Source organism: Balearica regulorum, chromosome 2, assembly GCF_011004875.1.
Source record: "Balearica regulorum gibbericeps isolate bBalReg1 chromosome 2, bBalReg1.pri, whole genome shotgun sequence".
Classification (NCBI taxonomy): domain Eukaryota; kingdom Metazoa; phylum Chordata; class Aves; order Gruiformes; family Gruidae; genus Balearica; species Balearica regulorum.
The window spans coordinates 111786867-111807130 of NC_046185.1; the positions used below are offsets into that span (position 1 = coordinate 111786867).

At 37.0% G+C, this 20264-nt stretch overlaps 1 protein-coding gene across 20 annotated transcripts in view; it reads right to left on the reverse strand.

Moving 5' to 3' along the window:
• The window catches only part of LOC142600499 (uncharacterized), a 292390-nt gene that overhangs the window by 226199 nt on the left and 45927 nt on the right, over window positions 1-20264 (reverse strand). For 11 of the 20 annotated variants that reach the window (XR_012834013.1, XR_012834011.1, XR_012834019.1 and 8 more), the window contains exon 1: window positions 13744-13833. The exons of the other annotated variants lie outside the window; for them this stretch is intronic. The gene's annotated coding sequence lies outside the window, so the exon portion shown is untranslated. Of the gene's footprint in view, window positions 1-13743; window positions 13834-20264 lie in introns of those variants that run through there. 20 annotated transcript variants of the gene reach the window in all.

A 20264-nucleotide genomic window follows, 5' to 3' on the forward strand; every position in this document is an offset into this window, starting at 1 on the left:
ATCAAAGCTGTCATGTTAGCCATGCTTCTGTGCAAGCATGAGAGAGCACACTGCTCTGAGTGATGAAGCACAGCAAGCTGACTAACAGTGAAGTCTTGCTCTGTGCCAGCCACACATCCACCACAACACACACAATGAAATCCACCTGTGGCAGGTTCATTATATAGTCCTGTGGAAGGGGCAGGATGCATTGGTAGCCAACTATCTACTGGGTGATGCATGAGGAAAAGTGCATGCGGTCACCTGCCCATCCACCTGGCTTGTCCCCTTTGTTCCCCCATGGCACTATCATTCTCAACTTCCCTATTAATTAACTTCTGGTAGAAATTGAAACTTCACTCAATACATTCATTTCATGTATAACCTCAAACAAACATCTTTTTTGAGGGGAAAAAAAGAAGGGACTTTGATCTCTGAAAAGGTCATTATACTTTATAGCTTTAAACATGACGTGCAACCTAGGAATGACTCTTTGAACAGGCTTTTTGTCCATGTTACCCACAGCTGTCATCTATTATTGTTAATAAAAGTTTATTAGTAATGTTTCACAATCATATCCTTGTAAACAAATAAAAAGGAACAAATCCAGGGTGTTTGGCTTGGGTTGTTTAGGGTTGTTTTTTTTTCATCAAAAAATAAAGATTCTCCAAACAATTACATTAATTTTTGAGATTCTATAGTGTAGCATCTGTTTTAAAATCATGCAAGCTTTTCAGTAGCAGTCAGCACACATGTAATGAAGGAGACTGGAATAACTTTGAGTTTCACTATGTGCTACTGACGCAGACTCTCACAAGGAACAAAATCTGTAATGGATAAAGAACCTTAATTTCACAAACCTGGCCCCCATCTTCCAAGTCATTCCTTAGCAACCATGCAGTAAGCAGTAAAACAAACAAATCTTCACTGATCACCCATTTACTTTTTTTCTATTGATTATGCCACATTTTTCAAATAAAATACTGGTAGCATATTGGGAAAAACTAAAGTCACTAATCTCCTGACAAGAAGTGCTTACTTTGCACACAGAGGTAGCTTCATAGCATATACTGATGCATCTTCACCCATGGGAAAAATTCTTCTTCCACAGTTCCAGACAACTCTCATTTAATTTGATTCTGTTAAATTTCTGGAGAAAGCTTCTCCCAGGATCACCGTGGTGCTGCATCAGTAGGTTACAGATGTTAGAGGAGTGAGAGAGGGGCATGGGAAGTAAGATTTGCAGCTGATGGCAGATGGAATAAAAAGACAACAAACTAGGTACTAAGAGGATCAGGTTTGTTTGACAGAGAAACAGCTGTGTCAAAGAAAACTCACTCGGGGTTTCCTTAGGAAAATGGTGCTTGATTACATAAGGAGATATGGTAAACATAGTGATAAAATCACATGGTTTAGGCACTTTACAAAGAGATGACTGGAAACACAGAACACTTCATCTGTGACCTTCCCTAACTCACATGCAACCTAAGCATGCAAGTCAAAAACTGGGAGCTCCATGCCATGGGCAGTCTCCAGACTAAGACAGTGCGTTGGTAGGAGAGTGCACATAATAAAAACAAGGAACCATGAACAAGACACTTAAAAATATATGTTATGTCTGCTAGGAATCTCAAGAAAACCAAGGGGCTGGAGAGAATGTGGGTTTTTTTCTCAGCTATCTCTTTTATGATTAACTTCAGTAGTGATATCTCTACAATAGAAACATGATTAATTTGCTTCAACCTGCTAATGTTATAGCATTGTTACAACTTACTCAGTTTGCTGCTAAGTCTCAGCTTTTGCACAGATTCCCATACTGAATGGCTATTCTGGGAGACTCTGATCTGCTTGGAATAACTCTGAATGTTATCATAGGATGGGATCCCAAGAAACGTTGAGATGTATTCCCAACTGTGGCACGGACATTAATTGGTATCTAAAGCAAATAACTAACTTCTCTGATTTAACGTGACTAGGTAGATTTTAAATTGGTGATTGCCCTCAAACAAGGGAAGGATTTTGCTCTCCATCAGCAAGGGGTGTGGTTTCCAATTTTCAAAATGGAGATCAAGAGAATGAAAATCTATTTTTCATTAATTATTTATCTAAAGAATGCATTCCCTCCTTCTGCAAGAACAACGCTCAGGAACAAGTTCACATAATAGAGGTGTTTGCAACTTAAGTACTGACAGTTCTCTTCTACTAGTACAATGTACAAATGTACAAAGTGTGTTGTGTTAGTTACTTGTCCTTAGCGCCAAGTCAAAAGAATGTAAAAATATCCACTTCCATTATAAAGTTCTCTCCTATGCAAATTCAACTACTTGTTCAAATATTTGTGAGAACCACAACCTTGCCAAAAAGTGGAAAGAGGCAAACTCAAAGGCTGGCCAAAGAAAATTAATAGAAACTTTCAAACAAAAATGCACCATTTCCCCTCCTTCAATGTTCACACAGTTTCATCTGTTAACTAATGCTAGTAAAGCGATTGGAAGTTGAAAAGCCTCACATTAAGTAAGAGATGGGCACAAATCAAAACTCTGGAAGGGAACAACGTAAAATTCTCTAATGGTTTGAATTCAAATCTATTTGGCAGCATGGGCCCATCTTTGATTTAATAGCTAAGTAACAAATATTTGTCTGGGAGAACACGAACAAACTGCTTCCCGAACATAAAACAGAATCCCTTTGAGATTTTGGACCACACAGTCTTGTTCTTCCTTAATGGACTCCAGTAATTTGAGAAATTACATTTTATCTCATAAGTAAAATAGAAAGAAGGATGCTTCCAACACACTGAAGTATGCTAAGTTTTTGGGTTTGGTTTGAGGGTTTTTTTCTTTTTTTTACAGTACAAATTTTTATTGACATCACATCCATAAATCTTACGCGACTGAAACCATTTGGTTGAGGAAGACTGAACACTTCCAAGATACTTTCAACTTACAAATTAATCTTAAGGGGCCTAGTCTCACTTGTCCTTTTATCACATCTGAGCTCTTCTTTAAAAATTATTCCAGCTACAGCTATAGCCTTTCCTCCTCATGAATTGTTCTTTCTACCCTCTTTAAAAACTGGGCCTCGCTAACAGTAATAGATAATAAATTCCTTTTATGTTAATTATGCTTTGTCAGATAAACGTCACCTTATAACACCACTTCATAGTTTCACATAGCTCAGTATTAAAAATAGGTAGGCAAATACTGGAGGAGTCTAAGTCTAGAGGGATCTTAATGTCTAAGGAGATAGATTGATATCCTTTTAATCAAAATCATGAGTCTTCTATATTTTCAGAGAGGAGACTAGATATCGATATCCAACACATTCTTCATTAATACCAGTATGTTGGACAGAATCTGTTCTCATGAAATCAGCATAAGACATTGACTTCAGTATAGTGGGTGAAGCAGGCTGCCTGTGTATAATGTTGAAAAATCAACTGATGAAACTGTAAAGAAATTAGTAGAAATCACACACGCACAAAAAAGCTAACATTTATCTACATAGAAGCATTTACTTAGTTGTACATGTTGCCTTGTGGTGATACTCAATTTTGTTTTCTATATAGCATTTATATTTTTCTGGTTTATATCTTAGTTAGCATTGGATTGTTGGGGTCCCCCCCCCTTATTCCTGTGTTTAATATTTTAGTTTTTCCACTTCCTGCTTAGTTATAGAGTTCAGCTGATTTATGGTTCTGTTTTTATTGTTTGTTTGTATAATTTGGTTGAGGTGTAGATAGCTGCCTGTTTTTATTGGTTCATTAAATTGGTTGTTCCCATGGTAACTTTTTAGTGCATTTATTCCTGAGGTTTGAAGGATGCTTTGAGGCTTTTCTGTAGTTGTCTGGTAACCTTCATCAGAGTGCAACATGTCTTTACATCTTCCTCCACATTTTGACTGTCTTAGTATGTTAGCTCTTTGCTGCTTACATGGATCTAGTGGCCTCCAGTATTGCAATTTATATACTGGCATTTAAATGAAAGTGATGGAATTCAGGATATAAAATCCATACAGCAAAAATAGATACATGATTTAAATACAGTCTATGCACAGGTGTAAGGAAATCTATTCCTTTACAATCCAGACTTATTCTGTCAGGAAGATCTCTGTCTTATGCATGGAAGTATGTATCACGGTCCCAGTATGTGTTGGGCCTAATTCTGCTTTGAATGTCCCAGCCCTTTTACAACACACAAGCAGCAGAAGGACAACTTAAAAGGCAACCTACCTGCCCAAAAGTAATTTCTCAAGATCTTCCCCAAAAATTCATACAATAGTGGTAACTCTATATCAATTATATAGAGCTTCCCACACAGGACAAGGGACCAAATTTTCTGACTACTGCTGCACTCCATTCACAGCAACACCCAGTGAGGTTCTGAGTCCACTCCACTTTCTTGTGAGAACTGGGTACATCTGAGGACAGCCCCAGACTTCAGAGGGGTCCAAAACTTGTTCGGAGCTACTCTTATCCCTTCTGTTGCCTGTCGAAGTACAGCTGAGTTAAAGCAGGGCATCAGACTTGCAGTGTAACAAAGTGACCTGAGACCATATTAAACCCTCTGCTGCAGAACTCCCATCTGAGACATGAGAACAGTGGAAATGCCCATATTTTGAATCTCTGTTTTGGAAACCAATTCACTAGTTTTGTTAAAAATACAGATTGCCTAACAGTGCAAAAGCTACACGTACACCTTACAGAAAGTATATAAGGTAGAAAAAAAAAAAGGCACAGTACTAGTGGATCCTGATTACATACAGCACATCCATATCCTGGTATGGCTCAGTGCCAGAGAGGGGCAATTGTTCAGCATGTTATGCTAAACAAAAATGAAGTCATGCTGAGCCAAATATGAAAATTTAACTGTATTTTTCTGACTACTGGAATCATATGCATGTTTACATTTATTTGGAAAACCTAGATTATTTTTCTGTTTTATTTCTTATGAAATTCAACTTGCTACCTGCTGGCCTCAAGTTTTCAAGTAACTTGTCCCCAGTGTCCCCACAGTTTCTTTTTTTTACCCTTTGTCTACCCTTTAAACAGCCTTGTAGACTAAGCAATTCTTGGTATGAAAAGACTATTTAAAAAAAAAAGCTATAAAATACTCATGATAGGCTAGTCTTCTCCACTACATTCTATGAGATTTTTCTGTAATTGTTCAAATACCCTCCAAAAATAGTACTGACTGAAAGTTTGATGTTTTATTTTGTAAGGGCCACTCTGTCACCATAAATCTTCAAATCCATTTCTACTGAAGAAAACGCAAAAAAGGAAAGAATCTAAATGCACAATGCAGATTTTTGTTTTAAGAACATGCACAAGTTGAGAGTGCTAAGGATATGTATGACCAGATGGCAGAAGTTCAGAGCTTTTTGCACTCATGATGATAGATCATTTGAATTCCTGGGGAAGTATGCAAACCAATTGCTAAAAGGGCAATTATAGAAACATTTAATGAGAACAACGATGTGCATTTTCGCAAAGTGTCAGGAAGGAAGAAGCTTTGAGATCTGATTCAGGCCATCTGCAGACTCAGGTAGACCTCAATCACTTAACACTGTTCAGAGTTGGAAGGCAATATTTACATCCCAAGGAACTACAGGTGGATTGAAGAGATTTGAATTGTGAAGTCTTTCAGCATTCTGTAGCAGCTTTGGAGTAAAAAGGAAAGCATGCAGAAACAACTCTGCCAGGGAGTAAGCCCACCTAATCCTGACTTACTGTGTATGTGGCTTGGTAGATTGAGCAGAGATTGCTTTAGATCAGTCCTATTCTTTTTGGCTAATCTTTTCTTTGATAGAAATGGATTATGGTAGCACAGTTGCCTTTGTAAAACCTCATCTTGAAGCCTGTGCTCATTTTGGATGCTATTTATTTGGATCATTTTGGAAGAATACTATTGAATTTATTGGAGAATGATAGCCTCACCTAAAAATGTTGTAGTTTGTTTTTCTCAATCATCCCATAGTCAGAGTAATTCTGTGTTACAGTCTACAGAGCAAAGCATTATAATTATGGCCAGTAAATTATATAGGCTTTGGGATGACATAATCCTATTAGGTTTCTATAGTAAAGCACTAATTTTATTCCTACTACCATTCTGTAGGATGTTTCCACAGGGAAAATTTGAGCTAAAGCAGAATCTCTACTATCTTCCTCTTGGCCTCCAGCTACTACAGAGCATAACAATTATAAACTGATAAATCACTTGAATGGTTATGACATCTTCCATTGACTAGGAGGGCAGTGGTACATACACACATGCTGCTGCCAACATTAAATAATGTCAACTGAATTAAGTAAATGATGATTTAGCCTCAGCTAAGCTTTTAAGGACAAATTTTTTTCTCTCAAATAGGGATGATGGTTGTACTTCCTATATTCAGATCTTGTTACACTTTAAAAGTCCAGTTTATGAGTTTGCTGATTTCACTAGGCATTTTGCCCAGGCTGAAAGAGCAGGATATTGGAGCTGAGTTCTGCCATATAGATTTAGGAGAAGGAAAAGGTATAGCGACTTTGAAAACTCTTAAATTCCCACTATGCCGGATAAGAAAAAGTTTCACATGGTGCAGATACACAAGTGTGCTTTATTCCAGAAATTTTTATATCCTACAAAGTTATAAATAATTTCCATCCTTTGGATGTATTAATCTTGTTGTGTCCCCAACTCCCTCCCAAAAAAAAAGAGAAAAAAAAGAAAAAAAGAAAATCACAGTTCTCCAATAACTGACAGGCAGTCTGAGTGGCATAACTGTATTTGTTTAACTAGCAGCCTTTGACCCAAAGAGCAGTTCCCATTCCTGCCAACCCAATTGCAATAATATTTGCTCACTAAAATATCTGGAGTTTGGTTGCTCTTTTTCCTCGTTGAGAAGGGGAGAAAAGGCAAAGTGGTGTAGGCTGGGAATGCAGAGATGGTCAGCATGAACACAAGTACTTGCTAGACTCAGACTAACTATGCAAACAATTGGTTGCTTCCTGAGAAAAATGGTGTCAGTTCCATTTGCCAACATGCACTGCAGCTACATGTAACCACTAAAAAAGCCACACACAAATTCAAAGTCTGTCACTTTTGGCACATGGACTAGAATAACTGTATAATCCCAGTGTAAAAAAACATGCAGTAGGTGGTCTATTTTTGCTCATCCCCTGTCTCCTCTGTCCCCCAAGTGACACTGGCAGTATCTGCTCAGCGGACTGCCAAGGACAACAGCATCACTCCACCAAGTCCACCTTTTTGGCACAACAGCCCTGTTTTAATTTTGTATTTGCCACTGTCTGATTCTAACTGTGCTAAGAGCACATTTTTAACTATATATAGGAACCCTAATACATTCATTACAGCTGTAAAATAACATTGCAGAAAAAAAAAGGAAAGATGAAACACAGGATACAGCAGATGGAAGAAAGAAGAAAATGTCGTTCATGCTTCATCCATGAAGAGAGCTAAATTAAGCAAAGAATTTCATTTTCAGAAGGCATTTTTTAATAATGTCATTATCATGCAGGTCTGCTCAAGAATTATAACTTCATAATGAAAAGAATGCAGAATGGACTTCAAAGCATCTGATTTTCCATGCTGGTGAGGAGAAGCCAGCATGTTTTTCCACTGTATGTTCACTCAGTGGCTACATTCAAATTGGTCTCTGCTCTTTTCTGTACTACCTGTACATTATTGGCCATGACTCATTAACTAATGTCATTATCACTAGATGGGTCCAGTTTTGCCTTCCAGTTAGGCCTGGGAAGCCCATTTGACTTTATCACAAGAAGCAAACCAGAAAGAGAATGTCGCTATGTCTTTGAGAATATCAACATATCTTATTCTTTAGATATCAAAATATAAACCTTTGCTTGGGAATACAATCATGCAGCCAAATCTTTTGTCTTGATTAAAAAATGTGTCCTGGTGTGAAGGCAGAGACCTCTCTACCTCAAAATCATTTAAGTCAGTGCTTAGAGAATACACTTTTTTCTTCGTCACACACACTCTAGAGGCATTCTTCTCTCCTGTCCCAAAGTTATGCTCATTCATTTTTAAATGTTAAAATTGTAAGCAGTATATTTTAGTAAGTATATATTCCCTACAAATTATGCCCTGGCATCCATCTGATTTATGGATGGGGAGAGGGGGTGCTGAGATGTCTAAAGAAACTGGGGAGAGGACAGTATTTAAACTCTAACAGGTTTCTAGATAATCTAAAAGGTATTCCTCACAATGATTGCATCTATATTCTTCATATGATTATACCTACATTCTTTATCATTCAATATTGTTACTCCTTACTGAATTCTGAAAACAACTATTTAGCTGAGAAAGACTAAAACCCACCAACTTTCAGTGACATTTACCAGGAAGAGCTATATTCAGCTTCACCTTAAGCAGAGAATACGTATTACACTTTCATTAAAGTACAACAGATGAGCCCCTCTCTCCTCCCCAAACTGGTACCCATCTCTTCCTGTTGCCGTACATATTTCTCTCACACAGACAGTTTCTTGCTCTCATAGGAAAGAAACTAAAACACATACCACACAGAAACAGAATAAACAAAAGACAAGTCCACAAGAGAAAGCCACTAGGACACCGGATAAAATATTTTCCCATGAATCTAAAAAAGATAACAGGCACTTGCTTATATGTCTCCTTTCATCCCTGAAAGCTTTAAAGTTAATTCATGGTTTCATAACTACAATAAAGTAACCATGCAGAGATTAAAATCAGGGCCTCTTTTTATTTGGATATCAACAGCATGAATCCCACCCAGGTCTTTCTAAAAGCAGCCTTGGCTGACACTCCAAAATGCTTCCTCAACTTCATCTTCAGCCAAATAAGAAGTGGTCTGGAAAGGATTCATCCTTTTAGTGTACACAGAAGATCCTCGTTTTGGATCTATAAACCAAGTCTTTAAATTCCATTGTAATTACTTTGCAGTCATAAATAGAACAGACACTATTTGTGGCATCCCAGCTGGCTTTTTAGACAAGGTGCACACATCTTCAAACAAAGCATTCAAGAAATAAGTGGGGACAGTAACAGAGACCTAAATATAATATATGAATTCTCAAAAAACAAGAAAAAAACAAACAAAAAACCCCCACCAGAGCATTTTTTTAACATGCAGTAATAGGAAAAAAAAAAAATTCTGTATTGAGGAGCATTTGCTCAGAAGCTGGATTCTCACCTTGAATGTTTCTCTTTTCAAGGAAGACAGGGTTGGTGCAAATAAAAGTTCAGCTATAGCAAAGTGCTTTAAATAATTTAACTCTTAAGACATGATGACTTAATAATAGTCTTACACAAATAACTGAACTCTTCACTCTGAATTTAAGAATCAAAACCAAAACATCGTTTTCCCCAAGAGAGACATTTTATGAGAGACAGTCATGGAAATTTAAGACTATGGCTAGAGTTAATGCTTGTTAAAGATTTTACCAAAGATTACAAGTCATTCACAGTCCCTCTGATATCTATAAATGGATGCATATGCAATGGCCACAAGTCCTTCCATTTTAAGCTGGGATAAAATTATTTCCACAGAGGTTGTCTACCAGGGGTTCCCCTGACCCACAGTATTTGCTGGCTCTTCTGCTGAACAGCAAATGATACTTGACCATCAGCAAGATAGCCAACAGTGCAGATTTCTGTTTATAAACTTAGTATAAAATGAACATTCGTCTTTTAACATGCCCAATTCTTGCACTGATTTTTAAAGCCTGAGAGAAATATACCCTCAAAGTTTCATATACTCAGCAGTAAAACATCATTGAAAGACATGGATTATTAGAGCATACAGTCATTTTTGGAAACATCTAGTTCAGTATCTGATCTCCAACACCAGTCTTAAGTAAATGTTAAGGAAAAAGTGACAACTGAGCAAGTATATATGATATCCCTCACTGCCTCCAGTGGTAATCTCTTAACACAAAAAGTACTATATCAACGTAACTTAACTCTGTATTGTTGCCATCCATCATTGCAATGGTAGACCACAAATGAACAGGAGTTCAGTTTTAGAAGAACTAATTTTCTAGTAGAGAAGAATGATTGGTAGAGTATATTCTGAGCTAAGGAAAAAAAAGGAAATGCAGGAACTGTTTAAAGAGAGTTTACAGGGACACAGGATAACGCTATGCATGGTCTACAGAAAACACTAATCACAAGGGAAGACTGCAAGAACTGGAGCTCCATCAAGCAAAGTAAAGCAGGATAGAGATGATACAATTTTTAAGCTAAAAAAAAAAAAAAAAAAAAGACAACTACTGCAAAGGGCAAGCTAGCAATCTGCTTCCCATATCCATAGTGACAAGAAGTGATGGCCTTAATGGCAGAAAAGAAGTTTTTTAAACATTTGCAAAAAATACCCAAGAGTAAGGGTAGTGAAGCTCTGTAATAGATTGCCTGGGGGCCTTAAAGAATAACTGTAAAGTTTTGGAACAGGTTAGACAAACATCTGTCAGGATTATCTCATGCTGCCTTGGGACAGGTTGATGAACTAGATGATCTCTTGTGCTCCCTTTTAACCCTAAAATTCTGTGATTATTACCAAAAAGCCCCAATATTCCACGGTAAGAACCAGAGAACATCTTGCTTCACTAGCAAACCAAAGACAGTGATTAAAAAAGCAGTGGCCTACCACTGGATGAAGATTGTAATTTTTTTATAATGCTGAAAAGAAAAGCAAAAGTTTCAACACATTGGCATTCTTCAATCTGAAAGAAGAAAGATCTGCTTTTATTATGCTTTCAGGTTTCTCATGTATGCAAGTAAATTCATGAGTTCCTCAGGGAGAAAGAGAGAGGAAGAGAGTCATCCTCTAAACCTCATTTTCTTGAGAATGGAGGCTAAAATCTAACTGGAGATAAAGAAGCATTCTCATGAGGTGTGGAAGACCTATAAGGAAGGGGGCATGCTACATCTGATGAGACTCACTTCTTTAAGGGCAGATTTTCACTGTGTAAAGTACCATTGTGCAGCAACCATGCCATGAAAAACACAAGATCTATAACCAGAAGCTGTATAAATTGCATTGTCATGGGCTGAGAAGCAGGTATGTTCACTGCAGAAACTGCATCATGCTAGCTAACCAGCAGGGAGACTCAAGGTGATGTTTGTGAGTGGCCTCACACTGTATCTGGTGTGCATAGCAGCCTAAATCAGTGCTGGCTCCTTCTCAAACCTACTGAGGTAAGGGTGGGGGGAGGGGAAGAAGTGATGGAAAGAGTCTTACATCATATTTGCTGTTCCCAAGTAAATATTTTTCAACCTTGTTATACATGTTCAATCAGATCATCATTAAATAGCATTAGATTTAGGGAATTACTTGATAAAGTCCTATGCAAGACCTAGACTTAAGTTCTCACTATTTTTTTTTCTATAAAGTGGAATAGTTCCACCCAAGGAAAGCCAAGGGTATAACAGTGTTGGGACTCACCTGATACCTCGCAGAAACAAGACTTGAACTTCCCATATTCTAGACACTTACCTCTCATGTTGCACCAGCTATCCTTCTATTCAACTAGCTATTTCTCTCAGATCAAAACTTGTGATACCCTCACAGAGAGAAGGAACTGATTTTTCCATGCTGAGTTTTCCAGCTCAGCATCCTTTGAAATGTATGCTTCCATTAAGAGCAGCTTTGAAAAAAATTCAGCATTTTTAAGTCAAGTTTCATACACAAATATTTTTGTCACATTTCACAAAATCTCTGGTTTGGTTCCCTTTCCAGGCAAAATATAAACACCTGAGAGAGGGTGCACTTTGGAGTCTCTCACAAATGCCGGATTAGACTGGCAACCCTGCTGCCCCTCTTCCTCACAGTGCCCCTGTGAAAATGCACTACCAGCGTTCAAAGACATTCCAGGGCGGGTGCTAATGAAAAGCAGCAAAGCCTGCTCAGGCTCCTCATCCTCCAGGAAGAAGAGTAGTTACAATGAGCGAGAGAGACAGAGGATTTGTGCCAACCCAAAGGAACGGCAGGGAGCTCAAGAGAAACACAGAAATGTGGTTTGGAGTTTTCTTGCTTTGTATTCTCTTCCCTTTCCTGCCCTCTCCCCTCCAAGTTTATTGCTTGTAAAACTGCATGAAGAGAACGCAGCTGAAGATTGCAGACCAATTACTGTCCATCTGGATTAGCCCAGAACCCCTGCAAACCTACCCTAAAGAGTCCACAAATAATTTCTCTTCCTTCTCATTCCCCTCTAGGCCTTCACTGCCACTTCTCAGGGGAAATACGGGAAGTGGTTAACTCAGGACAAACGCTTACACAGACCCTGTACCATTCCAGAAGCAGTAGAATAAAATGGTATTAGACACAAAGCTTATTTTAGATCTATATAATCAAACACTTCATGTTTATAAATGCTACCTATGCATTAATAATACTACTTAGAGCACACAGTTGCTTTTTGAATTATTGTATTTTGCAGAAACAATTTAAAAGACTACTATATGAGAAAAAACACTGCACCAGCAGCTGGTCTCCAGCACTCCATCAGATTTTCTGGAGGAATAAAGACCTATCAACACCTCAGAATACGAGGGGCAGCCTCCTGAAATGCAGGTAGCCCTCCCAAAATGTCATCACATTAACCCTCCACCAACTTCTTGGAGCTATGATGTGAACACAAACAGGAGAGGCTCACATTTGTGTCTCATGCCTGTGCTAAGGCCTCCCTAAATTGAAAATACAGCTGGTTACAGTGCGCAACTTTCACCAACTAACAAGGCTGGCATCCCTGGATGTAAAAGAGAAATTTAATGAGCTTTCAATATGTCACGCTAATAGAGCTAAATCAGAGCTACTATGACTGTCAGTGACGTTATCCTACTAACTTCTCACCCTGGACATATAAATGGCTCCTGAAGAACATGACTTATCTGAGCATTAAATTGAACAGGGTTTAAATAGCATAATTAAAGATAATATGAATCTACTCACATTAAATATGCTGAAAGACTTCAGACACTAGAATAAATACAGTCTAATCTCTGGGGAAGGATTAGTGTGATAAAGATGACTACAGTTCCACTGTTTAATTTTGTCATGTAGATGCTCCCTGTAGACACTGCAGAGATAATTTTTCTAAAATAGAAAATGAGGTTCTCCTTCTGAAGGCATGCAAATCCAAAGCTTAAGAAAACAAAATGTTATTCAACCTTGTAAAAACAGAACGCTAAAACTGCCAAATGTAAAATGGTATTGAATAGCATTCACACTTATCCAATTTAATGAGGTTTTGGACTCTTGATGCCAACTTTAGTGCCTGGGGTAGTAACACACAACCTATGCACTGATTTACTAAATCATAAGCTATAACTTCTGTAATATGTTTAGTACAGGTAAATGGTTGTAGCTTTTTGAATTACGTGCATTAAAAACAGTCACACAAAGACTTCTTTACAGCAGTAAGCAAAGTCATGTGTGCTAAAGATTGGCTCAAAAGCCATCAGAATAAAGGATCTATAATTTGATATATTAAGATTTTAGAAATTGTATTCAAGTCAGATCTGAGTATTTTGTTAATGGTTCTGAGAAAACGAGACTTCTTATGTCAAATATTTAGTAATACCAACTACTAATCTAAATAATTGCTGAGATTTACCATAAGAAAAATCACCAGATGGTAAACTGACAAGCTTTCTAAAGAAAATTCACATAAACATACCACAAGCATAGCAATTTTTATTGGATTTGCCATACATCGCAAATATGGCCCTAATTACATTGAAGTTAGTGAAAAGATAAACTTACCTTACAGATCACCAAAGAGCTGCTGGTTAGTGATGCACATATGCACCATACATTCTGGAATAGGATTTATACTACTGAAAATTTATACTACTGTCTGATCATGCACTTCTGTAGTCAATAAGATCAGAACTGAGACTTACAGGAATGCAGAAATACCAAGATTTAGTGAGGGATTTATATATTTGTTTGTTTTAACTATAAGCAGCACTCTATACTGATGATGCTGAAACATCCAAAACCAAACTCACTCCCCCAAAACAGAGGAAAAGACTGACACTGGACAAACACCAAGCTGTAAAATTTTAGTTCAACAGTCTTTATTTCTGAAAAATCATTCAATGAACTTGTGAGGTTTTTTATAAAACTTTAACTTCAGGCAGTCACTGTCATAATATTGTAGCTACATTATGCTAAGTTTTAAACATACTGCGCTGTGTGAAAAAAATGAATGGTTTACATCTCATTAGAGGAAAAAAGTAATCCTGACTTAAGTCATAAAGCTGACTGGAGACAAGAGCAAACAAGCCCAAATGCTAGGATAGGTATAGAATTTATGCTGGTTACAGAAATGACGTTGAGAATAGCCTTCATATTCTGCTCTACCAAAGAATCACTAAAATGTAATTAACAAGACCTATTTCATCATACCTTACTCCAAGAAATAAAAAAAATGCTCACAGATATCAGCAATGCCAAATATTAGTACTAGTACTCTATTTAATTACAAACTCTGCATATTGCAAAGTAGTCAAACGCACACATCAAATATTATTTACTGTTTTTATTATTAGCTGACAGCTCTGATAGTTTCTTCTTACATTACACTGATCTTACGTGGCATTTCATATATAATATACATTGTATACAACATATACAAGGAAAGAAAAACATTCCCCAGCATTTTTTTTTCTAGAGAACAATACAATTTTTTATAAAATGAACACTGGTGGGGGGATTACCAGAAATTCTATCCTATTTTTTTCCTGCATGAGGAAAAGGGAAAAATTTTGGTATTGTCATGAGATCACCGGAAATACTGCAGTGGTGAATATGAATAAGTCTTCATTAGGTGACTGCTGCTTTGTGGTCATTACTTGGGAATGGTTCTGGATTATCATCTTATTTTTATTGGCTGTATTTAAAAGATACCTTCTTCAGTTGGTGGAAAAATAATGCTCCTTCTTTAGTTCTAAGAACAGCAGCCTAAGGCTGGAATGCTCTAAAGAAACCCAAGCTTTTGTAAAATGATGTCATATGCCAACTGTGCCAGGCAAATGTGTAGTAATAGCTAAAGCATTCTATAATTAAAACAAGTCCCTTGTTAAAAGAGACTGAAAGTGATCAAAGCTCTTTTGTCTGTTCAGACACTTGATAGATGTGAAAAGAGTTTTGCTTACAGTGAAGATGGTGCTGTGGTTTCTGTCTCCATCTTAAGTGGCAATAGAGTACACATCCTGAACTATGCCTATTTGCAAAGAAACTAATAAAAGTAATACAGCAAAATGAATGCAACAAAAGGAGCATTCAACACAAAATAGACAGGTATTCCTTGCCCCTCTAAGACATGGAGTGGAGCCTTAAATATCTGAAACTATTATTTATAGTGGCAAGGCAATAAAGCAAAGATATTTCAATAGTACTGCCAACAAATTGTCTGCTCAGGCTTAAGGGACCATTTGATACCAGCAGTCACTTGATTACAGCATGTGGTCCATAACTATCCTTTTACACTATTGTGTTTCTAAAACATTTCATATTTACCATGAAACATTACATGTGAGCAGATACTTTGAAAATAAAGTATTTCATTGATTGAAACACATTCCTCAGCTTGCCTCTGACCTTGTACCTGTTCTATGCCCAAAATTGCCTTAAACGGTGGCATGGCTATCCAAAGGCACCATTTCTAAGGAAGAATAATTTCTCATCTAAACACACTCCAATACAATTTTTATATCCCACATTTGTTCGTTCGTCTTGGACTTGCAGAGGTACAAACATAACAAAAGGCAGACAGTTCTAACAATAGTCCTGGCCATGTTTGCAAGAGACATATCTGGAAATTTTAAATTGAAGCCTGTTCTTCTAACATTTCCTTTACACTCTTAAGCAACAAAAATCAAACATTACTGAACCTGCAGCACTCAGCACACTTTTTAAAAATTCCAGTTACCTGGCCCCGAGTGGCAGGGGACAAGGTTGCATACCAGCATGAAAAGGGACGTTACACTCCAGAATAATGGTTTTAAAGGAGTTCGTTAATGCTAAACTCTATTCTGGGCATTTGCTACCATGGAACTGAAGCTCCAGCATAGGAAGATATGAACATAAACCTACTTCTTTGCACCACATAGTATCAGGTCAAAAATTAATAAATCTGAGATAATCCATTGAGCAAGTGAGGAGACTGTGAGTCCACACTCAATAATATGTTCAATATGCAAGTATTTCATTCCTTGGAAAAGTTGGTACCCTCTTTCAAAGACGGATTAGGAAATCTTTGACTTCCTAGCGTTTAACTCATTCTTGGATAGTTTAGAGTTTTGCTGCAATAGCCAAACTCTTGCCACTTTTCTTATTCAATACTCCATGAAAATACAATAGTATGCCAATATAAACACTGCATTTCTAATATACAACTTTTGCTATGACAAATTAACATCATAAAGTGATTTTCACTACAAAACATAATAAAGGTAATTTCAGGTGCAGGACTTTAGCTTCAACACTCTAATAAAAGAACAGTGTAAAATATGAGATGTTATGTAAAATAATACATGTATGTTCCAGTCTTTCTGACCCAAATAACATTTTGTTTTGAGTTGACTTCCGTAGTAAAGCTAAGTCAAGTATTCCATTACAATTTTAAAAGACTTCAGTCACATTCTCCTTCAGGGAAACAACTGATTCATGAATTGTGAACAAGAGTGTCCCAGATTTTAAAAAAAACTTCCAAATTGATATACTTATGGTCTATCTGCAAAATCTAAGTAATTCAAGGTAAAAAACATAATGTAAATCTTCAGAATTCTTTTTCTTTGACTTATCTACACTATATACCCTTTCCCAGTATAAGTTATCTGCAATCACATAAGACTCCATTTCTCCATTCAAAAGCTGTTTTTCTGATAATCAGTGCTACATATAAATAGACCGTACTCTTTCAAATACCTTTTAATATCTCCTCTCCTAGACCACATTCTGCTTTGGAAAAGACAAACAACCAACCAAAATTAAAGCCACACACAAAGAAAAACATCAACCCATGTTATACAGACAAGCCTTCTGAAAACAGGCCATTTAGGGTATTTCTAGACATACCATATTTTTCTGGATGTTTTGTGACCACTAATGCAATTTAGGAAGGAATTTGACCTGTCTCTAAAATGCTTCATCACTAAAGGAAAGCATAATGATAGCTGGCTTCCTGGATCTGTTTCGAAAAGTTTTCATATTAGGTTTTTTGTATGCCTGTTCTAAAGCAGGGTAAATGCTCATTCCTTGTAGCTCTAAAAAAAGTCTCATTTCTAGCCAAGAAATGTTAAACACCCCCATTAATGGATTACTAAACTCTTAAGTCTTTTCTTCGCAATTGCTAATGTAATGTCATTTGATTGAGCTAGGGTTTATTTCTGTCATCTCTTCCTACATTCATCATGTGGACGAGATGGGGCATGCAGCTGCACAGTTGTTTACCTGCCACATGAGCTACTGTACTGCAAAGTTATAAGTGGGAAGAATGATCACGAGGGCTTGGTAGCTGTGCATCTTCAACCAGCTGGATTTGCAAGGGAGCAAAGTAGAAGCAGGTCTTCACTTAGTGGACTCAGTTCCAATTCTACCATCTTTAATGATAGTGTTTACCCAATGGTCTTTTAGCAAAGCCAGATGTAATTCCAGTAAGATTAGTAGGAAATCAATACTTACGATAGTATGATATGTGAGGTTTTACTAATGGTATTCTTAGAAGGCTGTAACAAAGAAAATATGTAGCCAGAAACATGCTAAATAAGCTACACAATGGCAATAGTAAATCAAAGTGCTTTCTAAAGAAGCAAAAAGAAGTAGTTTCATCTCTCCATAGGTATTGCCCCAGGGAACCATGATCTCGTAGAATAAATATTCCAGGGCCATTACAAAAAATAAAAATGGACAAGCTGGATTCTAGATCTGGGTGGCACAGGAGAAAACAAAAGGGGAGAATATTTCTTACCAAAAGACACTGGGGAGCTTGCCTAAATTGGAAGGATCCCCAAAGGGCTGTGAGACAAGGCAACGGCAACCCTGTAACATCTACTAGTTCAGAATTTCTAAATGTCACTTCTATAGAGATCATTTGAACATCCCAATCGTTGTCCTACTCTCAATACATCCAACAAGAGTCTTTCCTCTCTTTTGTCTAAACTTGCTATGAAACAATTGAAAATTAAATAAAAGCAGTTTGCCCATCCATTATAATTGATACCAAGAAATATTAGTATCTAAGGCAGACTGGCAGCGTGCAAAAATGACAAATTAAAGTCTGCCAGTTGGGCTCCAAGTTCATGCCTTTTTTGAAATGCTTGCATACTTGCCACCTCCCTAACCAAAAATATCATGATGATACAACGGAAAGTTGATACAATAATAATAAAGCATTCAAAAAATGCCTTTAGGAAATGACTTCAGTACTGATGAATGAAATCCATAAATAAATGTTAATCTCATTACACAACATGGTGAATTCCCAGCAATGCTGCATTTGGTGCCGAAGAAGAAACAATCCAAGCATTATCAAGCACTAACGTAATTCAGCATAAGTAAAGATGCTCCGGGCTGATATTCTTTACTGTAGTAACTTTATTCAGCATGCTATTCCCATTTGTTGCCAGCTAAGTTTATAGACAAACCAGTACTTCATTATGTCCACCAATTATTGTTGTCTTATAGTTATTGAAACCTCATCTGTTCCTGAAAACACAAAACAGACAGTGCCTTTTCCCCATAGGAAAAACCTACAGAGGTAAAACCATGTTTATTCTGGTACGTGTGCCTCTTCTAAAAGGGCAATTAAACACCTTCTGGAACAAAGGCTCATTTGAAGAAATATACTGGAATGTCATCCTCTAGTCAAAACCAATCAGAGCACGCAACAGGTTTTAAAGTTACAGCTTGATCTCAGATCAGTCAAAAGATGTTAATTTCTGCAGAAATAGCAGATTCTGTACTATTGTGAACATAGTAACATTTATGGTTCAATAAAATACTTCCACAGTTCCTTACTTGTTATGTGTCTACTGAATCTGGTCACCTCTGCTTAGGGGTGAATTTGCCGTGCCAAATTACAGAATATGGTAGCATATATAGTGATGTATTTGTATAAGAGAAATTTTCACAAGGAAGACAAAATGTTGCTACTTATTTTCCTCATGCTCTCCAGTAACCTATACGCAAATACTGGAATGACAAGTTATCATTACATCTGCCAGTACAGAACAAAAGCTACATATTACACTAAGTCTTGCATGAGGACTTCTTTCTCTATCACAATTTTTATATTTATTTCTAAAGCACTTATATTCTTGTAGTGAGTAGAATCAAACATCAAGAAGTGACTTGATTTTTACAGTGGTAAAGGGGGCACAACCTCCCCATGGAAGCTGTTCTAAAAGCACAAGCTAGTATGTGCATTTACTGGGAGATGTATTGGTTTGCCTGCGCATTTCTGCTAACCAAAGAGACATTTCCATGTTGACAGCTCACCAGAATTTTAACTATCATGTTTTAACCCAGTGTGGCAGGGACAGTCTTGCTCTCTAGAGCTGGCCTGGTGCCTAGCTCAATGGGATACTGATCCATGACTCTGGCTTCTAGAAACTGTAATACACAAGTAATAAATAGCAATAAACAACAATGGGTGATCTGAAACACCAGCTCACATCAGTGCCCTGTCTCTACTAACATTTCTACATTTTATACCACCAGAAGAGCTGAAATTAAGCCAGTAATTGTGGGAAATTTTAGGAAAGTATGTCAAACGTAGACAAGATAATAGTGTCTGTCGCCTTTTTTTTTTTTAAATAGCATTGTGGGGTGCCATTTTTATTGTCTATCAATGACTTCCAGATTGTTTACTCAGTTCACAAATAAAAATTAAAAGGATTTTGAAAGCGAACAGTTCGGAAAAATCACAGAAAACTGGAATAGTACCAGAGGATTTCTTTAAAATATAAGTAGTATCAAGCTTCAAAATACAAAACTGGAGTAATCCTAACAATAAATATTCAATAAATTTATGAAAATAATCCAAAGCACTATGACAATTCCCATTGTCTTGTAAAACAATAAGCAGCCACCCAAGAAGCAAGCCAAAATAGTTTGTTTTGTAGCTGTAGGACCTTTTGTGCTATCATTTAAACTGATGGACCATCCACAGCCAAGTTATTTAACAAGAGGATGAAGGAAATTACTTCAGAAATTTCAAACACTAATTTATGCTACTTACACTTGTGTGTTTACTGAAGCCCAGATGGTGTCTTATA